Source organism: Argopecten irradians, chromosome 11 (genome assembly GCF_041381155.1).
Source record: "Argopecten irradians isolate NY chromosome 11, Ai_NY, whole genome shotgun sequence".
NCBI lineage: Eukaryota > Metazoa > Mollusca > Bivalvia > Pectinida > Pectinidae > Argopecten > Argopecten irradians.
The window spans coordinates 11,570,501-11,585,575 of NC_091144.1; the positions used below are offsets into that span (position 1 = coordinate 11,570,501).

At 36.5% G+C, this 15,075-nt stretch overlaps 1 long non-coding RNA gene across 1 annotated transcript in view; it reads right to left on the reverse strand.

Moving 5' to 3' along the window:
* LOC138334750 (uncharacterized) overlaps nt 1-15,075 on the reverse strand; it is a 54,943-nt gene that overhangs the window by 2,368 nt on the left and 37,500 nt on the right. The window contains exons 2-3 of the long non-coding RNA XR_011210157.1: nt 6,827-7,038; nt 5,208-5,329 (exon numbers count right to left, since the gene is read on the reverse strand). This is a non-coding gene — a long non-coding RNA (uncharacterized lncRNA). The remainder of the gene's footprint in view (nt 1-5,207; nt 5,330-6,826; nt 7,039-15,075) is intronic.

A 15,075-nucleotide genomic window follows, 5' to 3' on the forward strand; every position in this document is an offset into this window, starting at 1 on the left:
TATTTTTTTGACAAAACCTATTAAAACTTTTAAATATTTGATGATTACCTACAAAACAAATACTAACTTAACATTTTACCACACTTAGATGACATTTTATTTAAGTATGGATTTGGGTCATTTCTCCTCTGACAAGCCTATTTCCTGTGGTTGACCTATTTTGAATCGAAAAAAAAATCAACATAATTCTCATTTTCAGAACAAAGTGCATTAAAATTTACTTTCTTTGCTCCATAAAGTCAGTTTTAAGCCTCAAACATAACCTTTCCTGTTAAGATATCTCTAACAAGATAATGTAAGAGAAGACAGCAATTTGGAACTTTTTTGAGACTGACTCATACATATGTATATATTCAAGCTACATTGTAGGTTATAATCACATCCTTTTCTACTATTCTATTATAAATGGCCCTTTCCAGAGAGTGTTACTATAGGGGAGACAGGGTATATCAATATGTAACGACTTGTTTCGCTACGACCGTAGTCTTTAGTGTAGAGTAAGAATGATACAATTAATTTGTTTTGCTCTGGGTTCGACTGCTGCGTTAGCTTGCAGATTCCTATGTCTTGCTACAATATTCAATGGTACTAGTGAGTATGGACAATGGACGACATCAAATTCATTTAACAGTTTACTGATATAAGTTCTGCCATAAACCAGGGGGGTAATCTGTCTCCTATTTTTAAAATTAATCGTGGCTGTCGACAAGGTGACCCTATTGCTCCATACATTTTTATTCTATGTGCTGAAATATTGGCAATTTGCATTAGAAATAACAGAAATATTACTGGAATAAATATTAATAACTGTCCTATCTTGAACTCACAGTATGCAGATGATACCTCAATAATATTAGATGGTTCAGAAAAATCTTTGAAAGGGGCTGTTGATGAATTAAATAGCTATGCGAAAATTTCGGGTCTAAAAATAAATTTGGGTAAAACTGAAGTAATCTGGATAGGTAGTAAAAAGTATAGCCAAGACGTTCTCATTCCAAATATGAATCTTAGATGGGGAATAGATAAATTTACACTTCTTGGTATAGATTTTCATGTTGATCTTAGTAGAATTCCGAAGATGAATTTTGATAAGAAATTAGTTAAACTTAAATCAATTATCAAAAGTTGGAATAGACGTTTACTCACACAGATAGGAAGGATACATGTTATTAAATCGCTATTGATATCACAAATGAATCACCTTTTTATTTCCTTGCCTAACCCTTCGGCAAATTTCATTAAGCAACTGAATACAATTCTGTTCTACTTTTTATGGAATAGCAAAATTGATAAGATTAAAAGAGATGTAATAATCCAGCAATACCAGGAAGGTGGGCTAAAAATGGTTCATTTATCATCATATATTGAGTCTCTTAAGATAAGTTGGATCAGTAGAATTTTTTATGTCGGAGAGTAAGTGGTTAAGTATACTGAAATCAGATATAAGCTTGAACTTATTGGCCAATTCTGGCAAAGAGTATTTAAAACAAATAAATAGCAAAAATCAGTTTTGGGTAGATGTTTTTAATGCATGGTATAATTTAAGAACAAAAATAGATAAGTTAAAGAGTAGCCAATCCTTACTTAAGAGCCATTATGGTTTAACAATGATCTATCTGTTGGAAATAAAGCAGTTTTTTATCGGAAATGGTTTGAAAAGGGAATAATGATAATTAATGATCTATTGAAAAACAATATAGATTGTTCCTTTTTTTCATTTAATGAATTCTGATGATACCTGACATTGGTAGATCTTCCTTTTTCCCCCTTCTTCCTTCGTTGTTAGCAGTCAATAATTATACTTGCAAATATTATTTCATTAGCTGTTACTATTTACACCAGTACTTACATTGATATTTCTTATTATATATGATTTACGTACAGTACAAGTATATGATACTGGTACACTGGTGTCTGTTCCAGATTATTGTCACATTTATTCAATATATAAGTATAATTCTTTAATGAATAATCTCTTGTTAATTATTCCATTTCATTATTGGCAACATATGTTCCCCACCTCTCCCCACTTCTTACCCTCCAACCCATCCCTTTCCTATCTCTTTTCCCCTCCCACCCATCCCGTTTCTGACTGTTCTTTCCTTTCCTAACTTCTCTCCTGTAAATGTAACATCTTGTCTCCCCCCTGAATAAAAGTGTGTGTGGAAGGAATGAAAATAAAAACAAAAAGACAAATATTATATGTAATTATAATAAACACATCATGTATAATTTAAATATTCTAGTAAAAAAGTGTGAGGGTGTATGTATGTATTAGGGTATGTGAGTTGTATGTGTGTATGTGTGTGTGTTTGTGTGTATAGTGTGATGTGTGGGTGTTGTCTCGTTGTTAATGTTATATACATGTACAAAATTTGAAAAATAAAGAAATTATAAAAATATTTAAAAAAAAAAAAAAAAAAAAAAAATGTTTATATTACATTTGGTTACAATTTTATGATGAAATCCCAAGGAATTTTGCATCTTTAATGAAATAATCATTGGTTATTGTCATGGATGGAACAGCCATTTGAACTGCCGTCTTCCATGATCGCTGGCATGGCAATTGTGACGTCACAATGATAATGACGTCATGATTAGCGCTTGAAGTTCATTGTCTATATGACTGCCAACTGCGTTTGGTAAGGTTACATAGTGGGACTGCAGTGAAAATGTAAATATTTAAGGAATGATTTTTATTGTTTGTTGTTTACTGGTGTGTAAACTGCATTTTTTGTACAGATATTTTAAATGACGCGCGTCAGCGCGTCATGTTGAAATATCTGTACAAAAAATGCAGTTTACACACCAGTAAACAACAAACAATAAAAATAATTCTTTATATTTACATTTCGATTGACCATTTCATTCAAATTAAGTGTTTAAATTAAATAAAACTCTGTTTTTCCAATGTTATACGATCGTTGGAACAGCCGGTCAATTGATGGAATCCCGGAACAGCTGGCTTCAATTTGGCGGGAAATGTTGTCCAATTCAGAGAGTACACAAAATATAGTTCCACATTGACTTTATCTTTTTTCATCCCATTTACACAATATTTGTTAATTTTTTATTTGCTGATATATAATTTAAGATTTACATAACATTCATACATGCAATCTATTGAAGATGTTTCATACAGAAACAATAGGCCTAACCGGATGCGCATTCACACTACTTGCGGAAGTCAGTGTTCCGGTGTGTGTATTCTTGCGCGGCAACCATTGCGTTAACGCAAGTGTAAACGATTTCGCAGTTGGTAAGGTTATATAGCAAAGAGAAAACGGAAATGTAAATATATGGTAATGAACTTCACTTATCTGACTAAACACTGTACTGTATATTTGTAAATGCTGTACACAGTGATATGGACATATCCTAACTTTAATTTGCATTAAGAAGATCCTCCCCTTAGAGTCAGTATCTTCAAACCTCGATGATTCGAACTTCGATGAATCAAATTTCTCGCTGCATCAAACTTTTTGTCTGGTCCCGAATTTCTTCACTATATAACATTACTAACTAAACCATGTATGAATCGAAGTTTTATGAATCGAAGTTCTCGATGTATCGAACTTTTTTCATGGACCATTTGTTATAGAATCATAGGTAACTGACACTCGATGATTCGAATAAAAATTTACCTGTACAGATCAGGTGTTCACCGATACCCCGCGGCATGCTGTCACACCTAGCTGTCTCGCAACGGCCCTTCGCCGGACAATAGGGATTATGACAGCTTGTGTTGCTAGCTTGATATCATCAAGATAATTTATATCATAAATCAGGCCGATACCCGATGCTTTGTTTTTACAAGCTGCGTTATTAAATCATTAGTACGGCAAAGATACAGTTAGTCGTTTTTTATGTTCGCCGCCGCCATTGGAAGCGGTTTGTAGAATTTACGGAAAGGTAAATAGCGAGCCACATTATTAGTAACTCATACTCAAAACTGTTACATTGCACAACTTTGGCATAAATACAGGAGCAAATCGATCATTCTAAATCGAAGTATTTTGTAGGTGTTGTAGTGCTTTCGGTTCCTCCTTTTTAGTTTCGTTTTTACAACGTACGTGTTTTCGTTTTTATATTCATTTCATAATATTAACCATCGCTTAAACAGTCACCAAACGAACACTTGTACATGGGTTAGGCCTAGTACACGTAAGTCTTGTTTATAATATACATATGTATTGCTAACGATAGCAATACATGTGATTAATTGCATACTTCGTTTTTATTTTGTTTTGCTTGTGGTACAATGATTATAAAGTTTATGGAACGGAGACGTTATGTACACAACTACCACAGTTGGTCATGGTAAAAAAACATCGGTCTAATTTCAACCACAAATAATTCGAAGTCTCGATGTTTAGAAGTTTTTCTGACGGTCCCTTGAACTTCGATACATCGAGGTTTGACTGTAGCTTAGGCCTATAGAGCATAGTGTGCCTCAGTAGGAATCAAACCTGTGACCTCCGCCAGGCGTACTGGTTGTTTCTCTACTGACTGAGCTAAAGGAAATTTCCTCCTAGTGAAAAGCTAAAAAGCAACTCTAACCTGTATCTCTACATGCCTATTTACATTTAAAACGTGTTACACTACTTAACAATTTCCCCTTTGAAATGTGTTCACCCTAAAACACACACCAATCCAGGTTATCTCTCTCTTCTTACATCCAATTTGAGTGTTCTACAGCACCCCATGTAACAATGCCAGTTGGGATCAAACCCTGAGCTTAACGGTGGTCTGCTACACTACTAGAACGAAATAGTACCCGGCCTAATATACGTTTTGGTCAGATACAAAATGGTGCCTATGTGCCCTAGTGGAGCACTGTCTGACAATCAATTGGGCAATTTCCTATACATTTTGTATAGATTTCCAATTATTTTATGTGTATATATATATATGCACATATAGTTTTGTACAAAACAAGCATATTGATCATGATTTAATGATATCTACATAACTGATTACAAGATGTCATGTTCACAATTTGTAGACTGTATGATTTTCCTTTATAACATGTGAACCAAATGATGTCTGGCTGTGAACTTGATATATGTACACTATAACTAAATCTACTACTAGCCTTGGGTACTTAAGAAAGAACCTGTATTGTTATGTGTACATAGATGAACAATGAAATAACTGATGTGCCCTTCAGTCATGTTAAAATAAATTAATATAATAAATTAACATACCCTGCCTTCACTTTAATTTGTTCATGTGACAAAGATAGGCCAGAAACTATCCATCCATCGTCCAGAACTCCATGTGCATACATTGTTGTCTAAAATATATTATTGCAGACAGTGGGTAAGTCCTGTAAGTAAAGAATTAAAAACAAGTGCTCATGTTCAATCCATATATAAAGGAGAATTCGAAGAAATAGAACTGCCTCCAACACATAGATTTTAAGTTTGATTAAATAAAAATTAATGGACAATTTAGTAAGGCTAACTCTGTTATAATAATTACAAGGTTCTACAATGCAAAATTCAGTAAATCACGGATATAAGGAACTTCTATGGACCAATTAAATATTTCTGTTGTAATTATAAGCATAGTTCGCTATTCTATTACAGACAACAATGAATTTGCTATAAGTGTGTTCATTACATGTTTTACTGTGTGACCAAACCTAATGTTGTACATTTTTTATTGACCTAATTTTAATTAATACTGTGAATATTCCAAAATGTATATCTATAGGTTTATTAATTAACCACTTTCATATTGGTAACAATACAAATATGCACAGCGAGGGCCCTAGGGGAACCTGCATGTGAAATTTGAGACAGATCCCTTCAGTACTTTTAAGAAATAGCGGTCACATACTTCAATTATCAAAATTCAAGATGACTGCCTATCGGCAATCTTGTTCATCGATCAGTCCCAAAATGCAATATGCACAACTAGGGCCTTAGGGGAACCTGCACATGAAATTTTAGACAGATCCCTTCAGTGCTTTCTGAGAAATAGTGGTAGCAAACTTCAACTACCGAAATTCAAGACGGCAGTCTGTCGGGCATCGTGTTCACCTATAGGTCCAAAAATGCAATATTCACAATGCAACTAGGGCCCTTGGAGAACCAACATATGAAATTTGAGACAGATTCCTTCAGTACTTTCTGAGAAATAGCAGTAACAAAACTTTAACTACCAAAATCCAAGATGGCGGCCAGTTGGCCATCTTGGTAACTGATCGTACCCAAAATGTAATATGCACATCTAGTGGCATATGGGAACCTACATGTAAATTTAGAGATATATCCCTTCAGTACTTTCTGAGAAATAGCTGTAACAAACTTTCACAATCAAAATCCAAGATGGTTGCCTGGCAGCCATCATGTTGACCGATCATTTCCAAAATGCATTATGCACAACGAGGGCCCTAGAGAAACATACATATGAAATTTGAGACAGATCCCTTCAGTACTTTCTGAGAAGTAGCAGTAACAAGAATTGTTAACGGACGGACGAAAGGACGACGGACCACGGATCCCCGGACGAAAGGCAATTTGAATGATGATGGTGGGCTAAAAATGTAACAAATGAGAGGCTAGGTTTAAAAGGAAACCAAAATGTAAGTTGTGGACGAAATTAATCTCACAAAAGGTCATCCATACATTTATTCTTTCTGTACTCATGGCACATGAATCTGTCACTGTAAACTTGCAAATGCTCTTCATCCCTTGAGATGCATTGGTGAATATGACAAATACCCTGATACAGATGCAGTGATCTTTTTAGCATTTATTCTTTCAGCATGTGTTTATTTATATACTGTGTGTGTATGTGTATATATCCAGAGGCTTACACAATTAATAGTTGGGTGGCCATCGCTCTACTTGTCGCAGCGGAATTGCCAGGAAAAGTACTAAGCATCCTGTGCCAGAGTTACTTTGCCTGTGCACTGTAATAATGCTCCAGCGTACTCCACACTGTGCCAGCTTCTTCCTCGTTCCTTCACTCTTAGTTTCTATGACGGCGGCAATTCTGTCACCACAAGTGAAATGTTGACCTTTGACACTGAAAATATAAATATGAAACAGTTACCTATGTAATATAAGCTTTCGTTCTTGCTCTTCGATCAATTCCATTGGCTTTAACTGGAAATAAGAGAAAACTAGCAACTACAGGCCTAAGCCTTTATGTAATAAAACATTACCCTAAATAATCCAGTCTTATATATATGGATGATACAGACTTGATGTGAAATGTATAAGATACGCATAATTTGATATGTATAATTACATGATAAGAATTATTGGTGTAATCTAATCGATCATATTAAAGCCTTGAAATGAATGAGATTTATGCACATGTAAACTATACACACATAATATAGATTACAATATGATATATATCATAGCTAAATATAGATAATATATGTTTGTTTGTTTGTTTGAGTTTTACGGCCCATGATCCAGACTGAATATAAACAATGATTAGGTACTCTACAGGCCCTTACTGGTCAGCGACCATTTCTCGACAAGTACCAATTCTCTCCATCGCATCTGTATCTGTACGATTAGCCTGTCATGCAAATTTACATTGATAAATTAATACGAGTGTAAGAATTAAAATATTGGACTATCGATATATTGTGATTGTCTATTCGATTAATCAATGAAAAATTCAACAAGTCGATAACAATAGCTGAAAGTGTGCTAATAAGCTTTCAATAGTTTTAATAGTCAGATATTTTCATGTAGCTAGATGAACTCAGAGATTTGGTAGTCTTCCAGTAACAGGTTAACAGTGTAACAATCACGATAAAATGCATACAATCAAACAGGAAACACGGTTACCGATACTGCTCTCAATCATGATCTATCGCAATAGTGCTTTCCCCAATAGCATTATATTGCAATGGTTAAAATTATAGGCGATAGTAGTCACTCCCATAAATTAACAGGTTCCATCTGAGTAACAGTTTTGCAATTGAGTAACCCTGATGTAACCTGTGAATACTATCTGCAATATACCGCTCGACTAGAGAGTACTTCTCTTTAGCTCAATCTGTTGAGCATCAGACTAGTAACCCTGAGGTCCTGAGTTCAAATCGTGGCAGAGGCATTGGCCGTCAGCTGGCCTTGGCATATGGTTACATACAGAGATGGGGAAAGAGTGTATTGTAACGGGTTGTACAAATGTGTTTTCATATCTGGGTAACTGTTACTCAAATGCAGGATTATATCCATATGCATATGCAGGATTGTGCCCAACCTGAGAAAAGTAATCTTCTAATAGAAGACACTCTAGATCTTCTTCTGTGGCTTTCACGACGCCGTCAGTATAATGACGATTAAGTCGAGGTTGATATCAAGGCGTGCAAGACTGTGAATGAAATTAATTGGCGATTTTTTTATTAATAAAGATAAAAGATCTGTGCAAAACCAAGGATGCACGAGAACTTCAATGGTTACTTGAGAAATGATGTGCCTTGAAGTCCTCAAGTGTGGTGTAGTGTACCATGCTATTTCCACTAAAAAAATCTGCAAATTTGTGTGCACGTATTGACAAGAAGGTCTACACATGCGATGACGAGAATGGAAATACAGTTGCTAGTAGACTAAAGGTTACACCCAGTCCCTTTTGCACACGGAGTGCACAAGGTTTAGACTACAGGTAGACACGGAGTGCACAAGATTTAGACTACAGGTAGACACAGAGTGCACAAGATTTAGACTATAGGTAGACACGGAGTGCACTACGTGTGATCACAGTGTCCACGATGAGTGGACATGGTGTCCAGGTACATTCAGACCTAGACAGACATGGTGATACGCTACAGCTAGGGATCGGGGGAAGAATACATTCTTAAATTTGAAATAATACATAATTATAATTTTTTTTATTACAATATCTAATAAGTAAGTGTACAGTACATATAACTATACGGTATTTTTCTTAGTAAATATATCTCTGCTACATAAATAAAACCTTTTCACTGCAAAAGTAACAAAGATTAATTTATTTTCATTAAGTAAATGTCTACTAGTGGGCGACACCTGAAGGAATGTCGCAGATGAAATGAAGAGAATTGCGAACGGGATTTAACTCTAGCTTAGAGAGCAATTTCACTAGCTCAGGAAATAATATCCCACATTTTAAAGTCATTTTACGATTTAAGTCTATTTCACCCTTGTGACTGTGACCTTGAATGAAAGTCAAGGTCATTCATTTGATCAAACTTGGTAGTCCGTCATCTCGGACTACAAACTTATTATCATGGCTACAGATCTGTCAGATATTGATAGAGGAGTCATTTAAAGATTTTAGCCCATTTGACACTGACCTTAAATGAAGGTAATTAGGGGATTTATTTAAACAAATTTGGTAGCCTTCCATTTCAGCATGTCGCAGGCCCAACATCAGTTCTGTTGACAATAACTCACTCATTGCAGCTAGAATAAAACTAGTAGTAATTCTTTTATGACTTAGCCTAATCTTCGGAATTAGTCCGTTTCCTTAATGACTGTCACCTGATATTTCATAAAAATTAGTCATTTACTAGCCAACTGATGTCTTTTGTTCACGAAATAGGAAAATATATCCAATAGGTCTACATACAAAGTTTCATTAAGATTGGTGCATATTAACTCACATTATCGTATTCACAAGTTCAATAATTATTATCGCAAAGGGCAATAACTCCGTAATTAAGTTAAAGTTGAATCAAGCAGATTTTCAAACTCGTCCGAGATTATTCAGATGTTAGTCTACATACAAAGTTTCATTAAGCTCGGTTTATATTTACTCAAGTTATCACGTTCACAAGGTCCAATTACAATTATCAGTGCAAAGGGCAATAACTCCGTAAATAACGAGCAAATCACACTGATTTTCGAACCTGTCTGAGATCTTTCCAATGTTAGTCTACATACAAAGTTTCATTAAGCTCCATTCATATTTACTCAAGTTACCGCGTTTACAATGTCCAATAATAATTATTAGAACAAAGGGTAATAACTCCGTAAATTACAATTGAATCATGCTACTGTCGAACTTGTCCGAGATCTTTCTAATGTTAGACTACATACAATGTTTCATTAAGATCGGTTTATATTTACTCAAATTGTTGCGTTCACACGGTCCGATAATAATTATTAGTGCAAAGGGCAATTACTCCGTAAATTACAGTCACACTAGGTCACCATAACCTACAGGTGACCTAATAAAAATGTATAGTAATTAAGCTTCTCCAATGAAATAAAGCAAAAAACAATGATTACATAGTATTTAACCCTGACATATGACTTTAATTCATAATCACTTAAAAGTGACAATTCTGAATATGCATTAAATGTTAATTTATATTGGAATAAACCAGTTCTTCTGAAAGGTGAAATTGTAATTGGTATCACTGTGATCTGCCTACAGGCATGTACTGTGGAGTGTTCCGTGTTTGTAGTGCAAAGAAATAAAGAATATAAGCTGGACATAAATTAATCAAACAAACAAGTTCGCCAGCCGAACTTGAACCAAACCACATCAGTGGAGAAAAGTTCAGAACTACTCAAATCACTTTTATTTTGTCTTAAAAGTAACTTTCCCTAATAAAAGTAGCATCAAAATGGCTATCAAATGATTTTATGTATCCCTTGTGAAAATCTGCCTTGGTCTGCGAAATTATTTTTTCATGATTTCTATGAATTTAGGGCCCCTGGGGACAATCCGACATGCATTTAATTGTTTATTATACCGAAAATCCGCTAATTTATTTAAGTTATAATATAACTTAAATCTGTGGTGATCGATTAAATGTTTCCGTGTTAAGTATATAAGCTTTGTCCGTTATCGTTGTGCAATTGGAAGGGGAGATAACTCTGTGTGAAAGATGAACAGTCACTATTGGGACATGCACCTCAGGGAAATATGATGCTTTATTTCTCTCGATGGAAACACAATGTCTTATTTCTCAGCCATGTGATATATTTCAACTAATCACACACTGCTATATATTTAGCATTATACTTGGAGACACTCTATAGCTCAAAAATGACTAAAATAGAAAATTACCTCCCTTTATTCAGTCCCACTGTGATTTCTGTAATAATAAATATGGAACAGCTTACCAGGTAATACTTCAATTATAAATAATAATTAAAGGTACAATTCAGCCTAAGAGTACATTAAAATTTGCACATATACCAGAAACAAACCAGTTCTAATATAAAGATATTACCTGGGTAGATTAGTTGGTTTTACTGTGATATGCCAGAAAAGCCCACTGTAGTGAAATGTATGTAAATGTTCAAACTCGCTTACTGTCCGCCATTACACATACCCAAATCGCTCGATTTTCAGTAGTGTATTTACTTTATTAGATACATGTTCTTGTCTAAAAATAATTTCATCAACTACACGGTGGTTATGTATTTCATTTGTTTAATGTGCGTGACTTTGGCTCGGGTATGGGTACAGCGTACATGTTGTACCTGCTTAACAATGTCTTGGAATTTGTCGATATTTCTTGTTATACGTTTAATAAGGAATGTTGAACAACACATTTATGTAATAGTGGTTATGTAACAGAATTAGCCTCACTGAATTGTCCATCTCAGAATTTGGTAATTGAAAGCACACCCTTTCAAAGTCAGTTTTCAGTAGTAATGGAGAAATTCATTGTTTTTAATTTCATAATTGAATCAATCTACTTATACCATCTTTTCCTATTAGGGCCAACTTTACATTGCTTTAACAGTACTAATCCATGAAGAATGTTTTTGTTTTCAGCACTGTAAGTATAGGGCCAAAGTGGCCGACATATTACCACAAGCCCTCCACCTCTGGGATGCGAGTTCAAATCCCATGTGGGGCAGTTGCAAGGTACTGACCACTGGTTGGTGGCTTTTCTCAGAGTACTCCGGCTTTCCTCCACCAACAAACCTGGCATGTCCTAACATGACCCTGGCTGTTAATATGACGTTAAACTAATAAAACCAAAACCATAAATACTCAATGGCATCACCAATATCAGCACAAATCCTACTGACACTGTTGTTCTGCAATAGATAAAATGCACGGGGGTAATCGTGGTACATCGGTTTTTTAATTCCGTCAGAGTGGTACAACGGTATTTCAATTCCGTCAGAGTAAAATGGTGGCTACAAATTCCGTCAGAGCAAAATTGCAGGACATGTGTGACTTTTACTACATGTAGAAAGATTACTATTGTGAAACATGCTGCGATTATTGCGGTATGTCACAACATTACTATTTCGAACACTTTATTATTTCATTTTTGGCGAGTGTGAATATATAACTCCAGATAAATGCATCTTTGTAAAGAAAATGTGTCAATTAGTTGAAATTACGTTTTGGATACATAAAAGAGTTCTGAAAAGTATTTTGTTAAACAAACAATATAAGGATATGATCATTTGATCATTATAACAGATCAAAGCCGGCGAAAAAGAAATTTTATGGCGGTTTGCTTTGATCAAAATAAAGTATTTGAAACAATGATACATTTTCCGTTCACTACTGATACAATTTCCGTTACCTACTGATTGAGACGTGATACAATTTCCGTTCATCTTAAATTAAGAAATAAAAAGTTTTATTACCGTTTCAATCGGGAAAATGTACATAAAGTACGTATGCGAAGCACAATAAACATCCTCACTAGATTAAATATTATTGGTATTCATCAAGAAACAAGGAATATTCTATTTATTACAAACAAGAGGCTCAGAGGGCCTGTATCGCTCACCTGGTTTGTAATGCCAAGTAATGTTCTGAATACAGGTTCATTGTTTCTTTTCTGAAGGAATTTTAATATTAACCTCTAAATCCCCTATTGGGCCCCATCCCTCCCGCCCCCAGGGGTTCAGAGCCAAAATTTATACAAGTTCTGTTCCCCTTCTTCCAAGCATGTTTATGGCCAAATTTGGTCACAATCCAAACAAAACTCTAGGACAAGAAGTGATTTATAGGATTTACCTCTATTTCCCCTATTGGGCCCCACCCGTCCTGCCCTTGGGGGACCAGAGTCAAAATTTATACGAGTTCTGTTCCCCTTCCCCCAAGGATGTTTGTGGCCAAATTTGGTTACAATCCATGCAGAACTCTATGACTAGTAGCGATTTAAAGGATTTACCTCTATTTCCCCTATTGGGCCCCGCCCCTCCTGCCCCCGGGGGGTCAGAGCCAAAATTTATACAAGTTCTGTTCCCCTTCCCCAAAGGATGTCTGTGGCCAAATTTGGTTACATTCCATTCAGAACTCTATGACAAGTAGCAATTTAAAGGATTTACCTCTATTACCCCTATTGTGCCCCTCCTGCCCCCGGGGGACCAGAGCCAAAATTTATACAAGTTCTGTTCCCCTTCCCCAAAGGATGTTTGTGGCCAAATTTGGTTACATTCCATTCAGAACTCTATGACAAGTAGTGATTTAAAGGATTTACACCTATTTCCCCTATTGGGCCCCGCCCCTCCTGCCCCTGGGGGATCAGAGCCAAAATTTATACAAGTTCTGTTCCCCTACCCCAAAGGATGTTTGTGGTCAAATTTGGTTACAATTGATGTAGAGCTCTAGGACAAGTAGAGATTTAAAGGATTTACCTCTATTTCCCCTATTGGGCCCCGCCCCTCCTGCCCCCCGGGGGTCAGAGCCAAAATTTATACAAGGTCTGTTCCCCCTCCCCCAAGGATGTTTGTGGCCAAATTTGGTTACATTCCATTCAGAACTCTATGACTAGTAGCGATTTAAAGGATTTACCTCTATTTCCCCTATTGGGCCCCGCCCCTCCTGCCCCCGGGGGACCAGAGCCAAAATTTATACAAGTTCTGTTCCCCTTCCCCAAAGGATGTTTGTGGCCAAATTTGGTTACATTCCATTCAGAGCTCTCATCTACAACAAGAGGCCCAGAGGGCCTGTATCGCTCACCTGGTTTGTAATGCCAAGTAATGTTCTGAATACAGGTTCATTGTTTCTTTTCTGAAGGAATTTTATTATTAACCTCTAAATCCCCTATTGGGCCCCACCCCTCCCGCCCCCAGGGAGTCAGAGCCAAAATTTATACAAGTTCTGTTCCCCTTCTTCCAAGGATGTTTATGGCCAAATTTGGTCACAATCCAAACAAAACTCTAGGACAAGAAGTGATTTATAGGATTTACCTCTATTTCCCCTATTGGGCCCCACCCGTCCTGCCCTTGTGGGGCCAGAGTCAAAATTTATACAAGTTCTGTTCCCCTTCCCCCAAGGATGTTTGTGGCCAAATTTGGTTACAATCCATGCAGAACTCTATGACTAGTAGCGATTTAAAGGATTTACCTCTATTTCCCCTATTGGGCCCCGCCCCTCCTGCCCCCGGGGGGTCACAGCCAAAATTTATACAAGTTCTGTTCCCCTTCCCCAAAGGATGTTTGTGGCCAAATTTGGTTACATTCCATTCAGAACTCTATGACAAGTAGTGATTTAAAGAATTTACCTCTATTTCCCCTATTGGACCCCGCCCCTCCTGCCCCTGGGGGATCAGAGCCAAAATTTATACAAGTTCTGTTCCCCTTCCCCCAAGGATGTTTGTGGCCAAATTTGGTTACAATTCATGTAGAGCTCTAGGACAAGTAGAGATTTAAAGGATTTACCTCTATTTCCCCTATTGGGCCCCGCCCCTCCTGCCCCCGGGGGGTCAGAGCCAAAATTTATACAAGGTCTGTTCCCCCTTCCCCAAGGATGTTTGTGGCCAAATTTGGTTACATTCCATTCAGAACTCTATGACTAGTAGCGATTTAAAGGATTTACCTCTATTACCCCTATTGGGCCCCGCCCCTCCTGCCCCCGGGGGACCAGAGCCAAAATTTATACAAGTTCTGTTCCCCTTCCCCCAAGGATGTTTGTGGCCAAATTTGGTTACATTCCATTCAGAACTCTATGACTAGTAGCGATTTAAAGGATTTACCTCTATTTCCCCTATTGGGCCCCACCCCTCCCGCCCCCAGGGGGTCAGAGCCAAAATTTATACAAGTTCTGTTCCCCTTCTTCCAAGGATGTTTATGGCCAAATTTGGTCACAATCCAAACAAAACTCTAGGACAAGAAGTGATTTATAGGA